Source organism: Heptranchias perlo, unplaced genomic scaffold, assembly GCF_035084215.1.
Source record: "Heptranchias perlo isolate sHepPer1 unplaced genomic scaffold, sHepPer1.hap1 HAP1_SCAFFOLD_1039, whole genome shotgun sequence".
NCBI lineage: Eukaryota > Metazoa > Chordata > Chondrichthyes > Hexanchiformes > Hexanchidae > Heptranchias > Heptranchias perlo.
Genome location: NW_027138259.1, coordinates 30,001 through 40,000, shown reverse-complemented (window position 1 = coordinate 40,000; position 10,000 = coordinate 30,001).

The following is a 10,000-nucleotide window of genomic DNA, read 5'->3' as shown; positions in this document are numbered from 1 at the left end:
TCTCAAAAAGTCTGCGTGCCCGTTATTATAAAAGCAGCCCACCGGCCGCGGTGCCTTGCCCACAAACACACTTGGTGTCTGGGGTGATTCAGAGCCGCCGCGGCTCGAAAGTGTCAACCTGTTTTAAAAGTCATCGCTATGCCGGCACAGGTGACTTTCAAGTTAAAGAGTTCTCTTTATTGGCTTTCAAAAAAATCTGCAAAGTGTCACAGAGATTTTGAGAAACTCTTTTTTTTCTTTATATTATTATAATATAATATAATGTGTATATGTTTTCGAAAAGCATCCACCAGCAATCCATGGTGAGCCTCTCTCTGCTGGCAAGCTCCTCCTGCCTGAGCCCGACGCTGTCGAGGCTCAACACGATTTCAGACTGACAAAGAGTTCGAAAATTGCCGCCTGATGTAGCTTTAAATGCTGACAGGTGACTTCCGAGTGCTCTTGTAAAGGTCTCCGCTTTGAAATTGAGAGCCTTTTGCCAAGTGTCACTTTTTCAGGCACTCTTAAAGTGCACCTGGGCTGTCAGAGAAAGCTCTGAAAATCGTGTTCTCGAAAATCTCCGGGTACCCGACCAATCCCTAGGTGCCCGAATGACAAGTGTCAATTCGGCAGGACGGCCTCCCACCTCCGGCCGCAGATGCGTCACTAAATCCCCGCAACGGGGGCTTTCTCATTTCGGCATAGGGGCTTCCGCGGCCAACTCATTAACCTGTGCTCGGACTTTTTGTGCCACAAGTGCAAGGGACCGTTTGCCGGCAGCTACTCGCACCCCCCCGCCCAGGGGGGGAATCCTCTGACCGGAGATCCGAAACGCCGGCCGAATCCATCCCCGTCGGACTTCCGAAGGGGTTCCCTCGACCGACTGACTTCCGAACTCCTTTCTGGGCTTAAACGGGTGGAATTCGGACCCTCTCGCAAGGGAGCCGAAGCCCGCCAGCCCCGGGAGGCCTCGGGGCCGCCGTTTTCAAGCCCGACCAAAAAACCCGAAAAATGGGGAAAAATGGGAAAAATTCCCACTCCCAAAAGGCTTAAAAGTCGGTTGGGCGGCAGCCCGGGTCGGTCTCTGCAGACCTGGAGGCGCTGGACACAAGTCTGGTAAACAGGCTAAGTCTCGACATGCCACCTCTTACTATCCTGCAGGTACCCCGCCAATCCCCCCGGAACCGGCTGGCAATTGGCGAATCAGCGGGACGAATTTGAATTCGTGACCGACTTTCTGACACCGAATCGCCGCAAACGCGTTTCGATTTTTCGGCTTCGGTACCTCCCATCAGACTTTGACTGGCCATATCTCCGGACTCACGTGTCGCAGCCGGGACCTTCAGGCACCGTTCGACGCGTCTACCCCTGCCCCGTCGAATGGCGCCCCTCGCGGTGTGGTCCGATTTCCGCATTTTGGTCAGATTTGCCTCCAAAATTTTCAGATTGAGTTGACGAATGCCCCCTACGGGGTAACCTCTTGCCCTTTCGGACCTGGTCCCTGTGACTTAATTTCCGCCTTTTGCTCAATCGTTTCCCCATTTATAATTAATTTTAAAAATCTGGTTACTCAGTTCTGGTTTACCAGTTCCCTCTTCGGACTTAGTTTTTGGTTAATCATTTCCGGTTCACCAGTTCCCGTTTTGGACTTAGTCTCTGCGGGCCGTTTCTCATCTTTTGGTTCATCAGTTCCCCTCTTTTAATAATTTTTTGGCTGCTTTCGTTTGATCATTTCCCTGCCTTCTGGGTAACTTTTCCACCTTAGGACTTCATCGCCGCACATTGTTTTCGACTTCTGGTTGATCATTTCACCCCTTTTAATCATTTTTGTAACTTTTGGTTAACCATTTCACCCAGCTTCTGGTTAACCATTTCCCCTTTGGGACTTAGTCTGTGAGCATTCTTTTGGGATTCTGGTTAACCATTTGCCAATTTTTAAAAAATGTTGCCACTTTTGTTTAATGCTTTCTGGTCAACCTTTCCCTCTTTCAGACTTCACCGCGGCACATTGCTTCAGCCTCCTGGTTAATCATTTCACCCCTTTTAATCATTTTTGCAACTTTTGGTTAACCATTTCCCCCAGCTTCTGGTTAACCATTTCCCCTTTGGGACTTGGTCTCTGAGCATTCTTTTGGGATTCTGGTTAATCATTTGCCAATTTTTAAAAAATGTTGCCACTTTTGTTTAATGCTTTCTGGTCAACCTTTCCCTCTTTCAGACTTCACCGCGGCACATTGCTTCAGCCTCCTGGTTAATCATTTCACCCCTTTTAATCATTTTTGCAACTTTTGGTTAACCATTTCCCCCAGCTTCTGGTTAACCATTTCCCCTTTGGGACTTGGTCTCTGAGCATTCTTTTGGGATTCTGGTTAATCATTTGCCACTTTTTTAAAAATGTTGCCACTTTTGTTTAATGCTTTCTGGTCAACCTTTCCCTCTTTCAGACTTCACCGCGGCACATTGCTTCAGCCTCCTGGTTAATCATTTCACCCCTTTTAATCATTTTTGCAACTTTTGGTTAACCATTTCCCCCAGCTTCTGGTTAACCATTTCCCCTTTGGGACTTAGTCTCTGAGCATTCTTTTGGGATTCTGGTTAATCATTTGCCAATTTTTTAAAAATGTTGCCACTTTTGTTTAATGCTTTCTGGTCAACCTTTCCCTCTTTCAGACTTCACCGCGGCACATTGCTTTAGCCTCCTGGTTAATCATTTCACCCCTTTTAATCATTTTTGCAACTTTTGGTTAACCATTTCCCCCAGCTTCTGGTTAACCATTTCCCCTTTGGGACTTAGTCTCTGAGCATTCTTTTGGGATTCTGGTTAATCATTTGCCACTTTTTTAAAAATGTTGCCGCTTTTGTTTAATGCTTTCCCTGCTTTGTGGTCAACCTTTTCCCCTTTAGGACTTCACCGCGGCACATTGCTTCAGCCTCCTGGTTAATCATTTCACCCTTTTAATCATTTTTGCAACTTTTGGTTAACCATTTCCCCCAGCTTCTGGTTAACCATTTCCCCTTTGGGACTTGGTCTCTGAGCATTCTTTTGGGATTCTGGTTAATCATTTGCCACTTTTTAAAAAATGTTGCCGCTTTTGTTTAATGCTTTCCCTGCTTTCTGGTCAACCTTTTCCCCTTTAGGACTTCACCGCAGCACATTGCTTTAGCCTCCTGGTTAATCATTTCACCCCTTTTAATCATTTTTGCAACTTTTGGTTAACCATTTCCCCCAGCTTCTGGTTAACCATTTCCCCTTTGGGACTTAGTCTCTGAGCATTCTTTTGGGATTCTGGTTAACCATTTGCCAATTTTTTTAAAATGTTGCCACTTTTGTTTAATGCTTTCTGGTCAACCTTTCCCTCTTTCAGACTTCACCGCCGCACATAATTTTCGACTTCTGGTTGATCATTTCACCCCTTTTAATCATTTTTGCAACTTTTGGTTAACCATTTCCCCCAGCTTCTGGTTAACCATTTCCCCTTTGGGACTTAGTCCCTGAGCATTCTTTTGGGATTCTGGTTAATCATTTGCCACTTTTTTAAAAATTTTGCCGCTTTTGTTTAATCGTTTCCCTGCTATGTGGTCAACCTTTTCCCCTTTCAGACTTCATCGCCCGCGCATTGTTGTCGACTTCTGGTTAATCATTTTTCCCCTTTAAATCTTTTTTTGCCACTTTTGGTTAACCATTTCACCCAGCTTCTGGTTAACCATTTGCCCCATTTTACTGAATTTTTCCGCTTTGGTTTAATCATTTCCCTGCTTTCTTGTCAACCTTTTCCCCTTTTGGACTTCGCCGCCGCACTTTGCTTTTGCCTTCTGGTTAAACATTTCTCACCCTTTTAATCCTTTTTCCCACTTTTGGTTCACCAGTTCACCCAGCTTCTGGTTCACCATTTCCCCTTTGGGACTTAAGTCTCTGAGCATTCTTTTGGGATTCTGGTTAACCATTTGCCACTTTTTAAAAAATGTTGCTGCTTTTGTTTAATGCTTTCCCTGCTTTCTGGTCAACCTTTTCCTCTTTCCGACTTCATCGCCGCACCTTGTTTACGACATCCGGTTAAACATTTCTCCCCCTTTCAATCCTTTTTGCCACTTTTGGTTAAGCAGTTCAACCAGCTTCTGGTTAACCATTTGCCCCTTCTTACTGAATTTTTCTGCTTTTGTTTAATCATTTCCCTGCTTTATGGTCAACCTTTTCCCCTTTAGGACTTCGCCGCCGCACTTTGCTTTCGCCTTCTGGTTAATCATTTCACAACATTTTAATCCTTTTTCCCACTTTTGGTTAAACAGTTCACCCAGCTTCTGGTTAACCATTTGCCCCTTTGGGACTTAAGTCTCTTGAGCATTATTTTGGGATTCTGGTTAACCATTTGCCACTTTTTAAAAAATGTTGCCGCTTTTGTTTAATCGTTTCCCTGCTTTCTGGTCAACCTTTTCTCCTTTAGGACTTCGCCGCCGCACTTTGCTTTCGCCTTCTGGTTAATCATTTCACCCCTTTTAATCCTTTTTCCCACTTTTGGTTAAACAGTTCACCCAGCTTCTGGTTAACCATTTGCCCCTTTGGGACTTAAGTCTCTGAGCATTCTTTTGGGATTCTGGTTCACCATTTGTCCCTTTTTAAAAGATATTGCTGCTTCTGTTTAATCCTTTCCCTGCTTTGCGGTCAACCTTTTCCTCTTTCAGACTTCATCGCCGCGCATTGTTTTCGACATCTGGTTCAACATTTCTCCCCTTTTAATCCTCTTTCCCACTTTTGGTTAAGCAGTTCACCCAACTTCTGGTTAACCATTTGCCCCTTTTTACTGAATTTTTCTGCTTTGGTTTAATCATTTCCCTGCTTTATGGTCAACCTTTTCCCCTTTAGGACTTTGACGCGGCACATTGCTTTCGCCTTCTGGTTAATCATTTCACCCCTTTTAATCCTTTTTCCCACTTTTGGTTAAACAGTTCACCCAGCTACTGGTTAACCATTTCCCCTTTGGCACTTAAGTCTCTGAGCATTCTTTTGGGATTCTGGTAAACCATTTGTCCCTTTTTAAAAAATGCTGCTGCTTTTGTTTAATGCTTGCCCTGCTTTGCGGTCGATCATTTCACCCCTTTTAATCCATTTTTGCCACTTTGGGTTAAACAGTTCACACAACTTCTGGTTCACCATTTCACATTTCGGAACTTTTATTCCCACCATTACTTTGGGCTTCTGGTTCATCATTTCACGCTGTTTTACAAATCTTTGCCGCTTCACTTTTAATCCACAAACCGTGGCTCGCTTTCGGGTGGGGGGGGGGTAGCGGGTTTGGGCCGGGCACTCGACATCCCGGTGTGCGACCGGGTTCGTTCTGGTACCGCTCGGTGCCCCTCGTCCTGCTCTTGCCGCGGAAGCAAACCAGACGACCGTCGGTCTCACGCCCGAGGGGAGAGGAGGCGGAAAGCGGTTTGCAGCCTTTCGCTGTACCTCCGGCGGGCAGCGCCGCACCTCCGAGTGCTCGGTACCGTTCGCTGCGCCTCGTCCGGCCGCACGCAGCGAGCCAAACCCGGAGGAAATCGGCCTGTGCCTTCTCGAGATATGGGCCTCCGGGTGGGACGGACAAACCGGGGCCCCGAGCTCGCTTTCGGCGGCCCGGCACTCGACTTCCCGGTGTCCGAACGTGATCCTTCCGGTACCCTTCGGTGCCCCTTGCCCGACTCCAGCTCCCGTGCTGAAGCGGAGTCGGTCGGCCTGACGGCCGCCGAGTTAGCCAGCGGAAAGCGGTGCGCAGCCTTTCGCTTGCAGCTCCGGCGGGCAGCGCCGCACCTCCGGCTGCTCAGTGCCGTCCGCTGCTCCCCTTCCGGCTGCACGCAGCGAACCATACCCGGAGGAAATCGGCCTCGGCCTTCCGGAGATATGGGCCTGCGAGTGGGACCAATAAATCGGTGCACATTTCCGGCTCGGTTTCCGGCCTCGGCACTATCAGTTCACGCCGTCCGACCGACGTCGTTCTGGCACGGTTCCGTTGCTCCTTGATCCGGTCCAGCCACGGTAATCAGCCGAAGATGGTGGGGGGGGGACACATTGCCCGCCGAGTTAGCCGGAGGAAATCGGCCTCGGACTTCCTCAGATATCAGCCTCCGGGTGGGACAGACAAACCGGGGACCCGAGCACGCTTTCGGCGGCCCGCTGGTCGACTTCCCGGTGTGCGACCGGGTTCGTTCCGGTACCGTTCGCTGCCCCTCGTCCTGCTCTAGCCGCGGAGACAAACCCGACGACCGTCGGTCTCACGCCCGCGGAGGGAGGTGGCGGAAAGTGGTTTGCAGCCTTTCGCTGTACCTCCGGCGGGCAGCGCCCGACCTCCGAGTGCTCGGTACCGTCCGCTGCGCCTGGTCCTGCCGCACACAACGAGCCATACCCGGTGGAAATCGGCCTGTGCCTTCCAGAGATATGGGCCTCCGGGTGGGACGGACAAACCGGGGCCCCGTGCTCGCTTTCGGCGGCCCGCTAGTCGACTTCCCGGTGTGCGACCGGGTTCCTTCCGGTACCGTTCGCTGCCCCTCGTCCTGCTCTAGCCGCGGAAACAAACCCGACGACCGTCGGTCTCACGCCCGCGGAGGGAGGCGGCGGAAAGTGGTTTGCAGCCTTTCGCTGTACCTCCGGCGGGCAGCGCCCGACCTCCGAGTGCTCGGTACCGTCCGCTGCGCCTGGTCCGGCCGCACGCAACGAGCCATACCCGGAGGAAATCGGCCTGTGCCTTCCGGAGATATGGGCCTCCGGGTGGGACGGACAAACCGGGGCCCCGAGCGGTGGCACCCTGCTCGCTTTCGGCGGCCCGGCACTCGACTTCCCGGTGTGCGAACGTCATCGTTCCGGTACCCTTCGGTGCCCCTTGCCCCACTCTAGCTCCGGTGCTAAAGCGGAGTCGGTCGGTCTCACGGACGCCGAGTTAGCAGGCGGAAAGGGGTGCGCAGCCTTTCGCTGTCACTCCGGCGGGCAGCACCGCACCTCCGAGTGCTCGGTACCGAACGCTGCGCCTCCTCCTGCCGCACGCAACGAGCCATACCCGGAGGAAATCGGCCTCGGCGTTCCGGAGTTATCCGCCTCCGAGTGGGCCTGACCAAGCGGGGTGAACTGGAAATCATTAACCAACGTACTTCCATGTTTTCACCCGCAGAGGGCAGCACTCTCTTCTCCGTTTTAAACTGGGCCGACCCGGCTCCGTTTCGAGACCCGGCACTCGACTTCCCGGTGTGCGACCGGGTTCGTTCCGGTACCGTTCGCTGCCCCTCGTCCTGCTCTAGCCGCGGAACTAAACCCGACGACCGTCGGTCTCACGCCCGCGGAGGGAGGCGGCGGAAAGTGGTTTGCAGCCTTTCGCTGTACCTCCGGCGGGCAGCGCCCGACCTCCGAGTGCTCGGTACCGTCCGCTGCGCCTGGTCCGGCCGCACACAACGAGCCATACCCGGAGGAAATCGGCCTGTGCCTTCCGGAGATATGGGCCTCCGGGTGGGACGGACAAACCGGGGCCCCGAGCGGTGGCACCCTGCTCGCTTTCGGCGGCCCGGCACTCGACTTCCCGGTGTGCGAACGTCATCGTTCCGGTACCCTTCGGTGCCCCTTGCCCCACTCTAGCTCCGGTGCTAAAGCGGAGTCGGTCGGTCTCACGGACGCCGAGTTAGCAGGCGGAAAGGGGTGCGCAGCCTTTCGCTGTCACTCCGGCGGGCAGCACCGCACCTCCGAGTGCTCGGTACCGAACGCTGCGCCTCCTCCTGCCGCACGCAACGAGCCATACCCGGAGGAAATCGGCCTCGGCGTTCCGGAGTTATCCGCCTCCGAGTGGGCCTGACCAAGCGGGGTGAACTGGAAATCATTAACCAACGTACTTCCATGTTTTCACCCGCAGAGGGCAGCACTCTCTTCTCCGTTTTAAACTGGGCCGACCCGGCTCCGTTTCGAGACCCGGCACTCGACTTCCCGGTGTGCGACCGGGTTCGTTCCGGTACCGTTCGCTGCCCCTCGTCCTGCTCTAGCCGCGGAACTAAACCCGACGACCGTCGGTCTCACGCCCGCGGAGGGAGGCGGCGGAAAGTGGTTTGCAGCCTTTCGCTGTACCTCCGGCGGGCAGCGCCCGACCTCCGAGTGCTCGGTACCGTCCGCTGCGCCTGGTCCGGCCGCACACAACGAGCCATACCCGGTGGAAATCGGCCTGTGCCTTCCGGAGATATGGGCCTCCGGGTGGGACGGACAAACCGGGGCCCCGAGCTCGCTTTCGGCGGCCCGCTAGTCGACTTCCCGGTGTGCGAACGTCATCCTTCCGGTACTCAACCGTGCCCCTTGCCCCACTCTAGCTCCGGCGGTAAAGCGGAGTCGGTCGGTCTCACGGACGCCGAGTTAGCAGGCGGAAAGCGGTGCGCAGCCTTTCGCTGTCACTCCGGCGGGCAGCATCGCACCTCCCAGTGCTCGGTACCGTCCGCTGCGCCTGGTCCGGCCGCACACAACGAGCCATACCCGGAGGAAATCGGCCTGTGCCTTCCGGAGATATGGGCCTCCGGGTGGGACGGACAAACCGGGGCCCCGAGCGGTGGCACCCTGCTCGCTTTCAGCGGCCCGTCACTCGACTTCCCGGTATGCGAACGTGATCGTTCCGGTACCCTTCGGTGCCCCTTGCCCCACTCTAGCTCCGGTGCTAAAGCGGAGTCGGTCGGTCTCACGGACGCCGAGTTACCAGGCGGAAAGCGGTGCGCAGCCTTTCGCTGTCACTCCGGCGGGCAGCACCGCATCTCCGAGTGCTCGGTACCGTACGCTGCGCCGCCTCCTGCCGCACGCAACGAGCCATACCCGGAGGAAATCGGCCTCGGCGTTCCGGAGTTATCCGCCTCCGAGTGGGCCTGACCAAGCGGGGTGAACTGGAAATCATTAACCAACGTACTTCCAGGTTTTCACCCGCAGAGGGCAGCACTCTATTCTCCGTTTTAAATTGGGCCGACCCGGCTCCGTTTCGAGACCCGGCACTCGACTTCCCGGTGTGCGAACGTGATCGTTCCGGTACCCAACCGTGCCCCTTGCCCCACTCTAGCTCCGGCGGTAAAGCGAAGTCGGTCGGTCTCACGGACGCCGAGTTAGCAGGCGGAAAGCGGTGCGCAGCCTTTCGCTGTCACTCCGGCGGGCAGCATCGCACCTCCCAGTGCTCGGTACCGTACGCTGCGCCTCCTCCTGCCGCACGCAACGAGCCATACCCGGAGGAAATCGGCCTCGGCCTTCCTGAGATATCAGCCTCCGAGTGGGCCCGAAGAGTCGGTGGCACCCTGCTCGCTTTCAGCGGCCCGGCACTCGACTTCCCCGTGTGCGAACGTCATCCTTCCGGTACTCAACCGTGCCCCTTGCCCCACTCTAGCTCCGGCGATAAAGCGGAGTCGGTCGGTCTCACGGACGCCGAGTTACCAGGCGGAAAGCGGTGCGCAGCCTTTCGCTGTCACTCCGGCGGGCAGCACCGCACCTCCCAGTGCTCGGTACCGTACGCTGCGCCTCCTCCTGCCGCACGCAACGAGCCATACCCGGAGGAAATCGGCCTCGGCCTTCCTGAGATATCAGCCTCCAAACGGGCGTCACAAATCAGGGCACATGGTCAGCTGCAAAGCAGCGTCATTACAACCTCTCACTGCACCCCACACGACATTCCGCTTGCCTGCCTGCCGCTGCCTACTCTCACCAGCGAAACAAAGTCAGGATAACACCCCAATGCAAGCAGCTCCCTTCCGGCCAACCAACCCACACCAATCCCCTTGCCTGCCTCCCACAAATTCCACCAGCCAGGCAAAGTCAAAATCAACCCACAATAAACGCACTCCACAACGGCCATCGACCGCTATACACCCCCTTGGGCGACTATTAAGCCCGAGAACACTAACTGTAACCAACCGCAGTGAAAAGTTGAAGTGGCAACTCATTAACCAAATTTATATTTGGCAACTGATTAACCAACTTTACATTTGGCAACTCATTAACCAACTGCATTGGTGACAACTCATTGACTGACAGGTTGATGAGTTCTCCAGG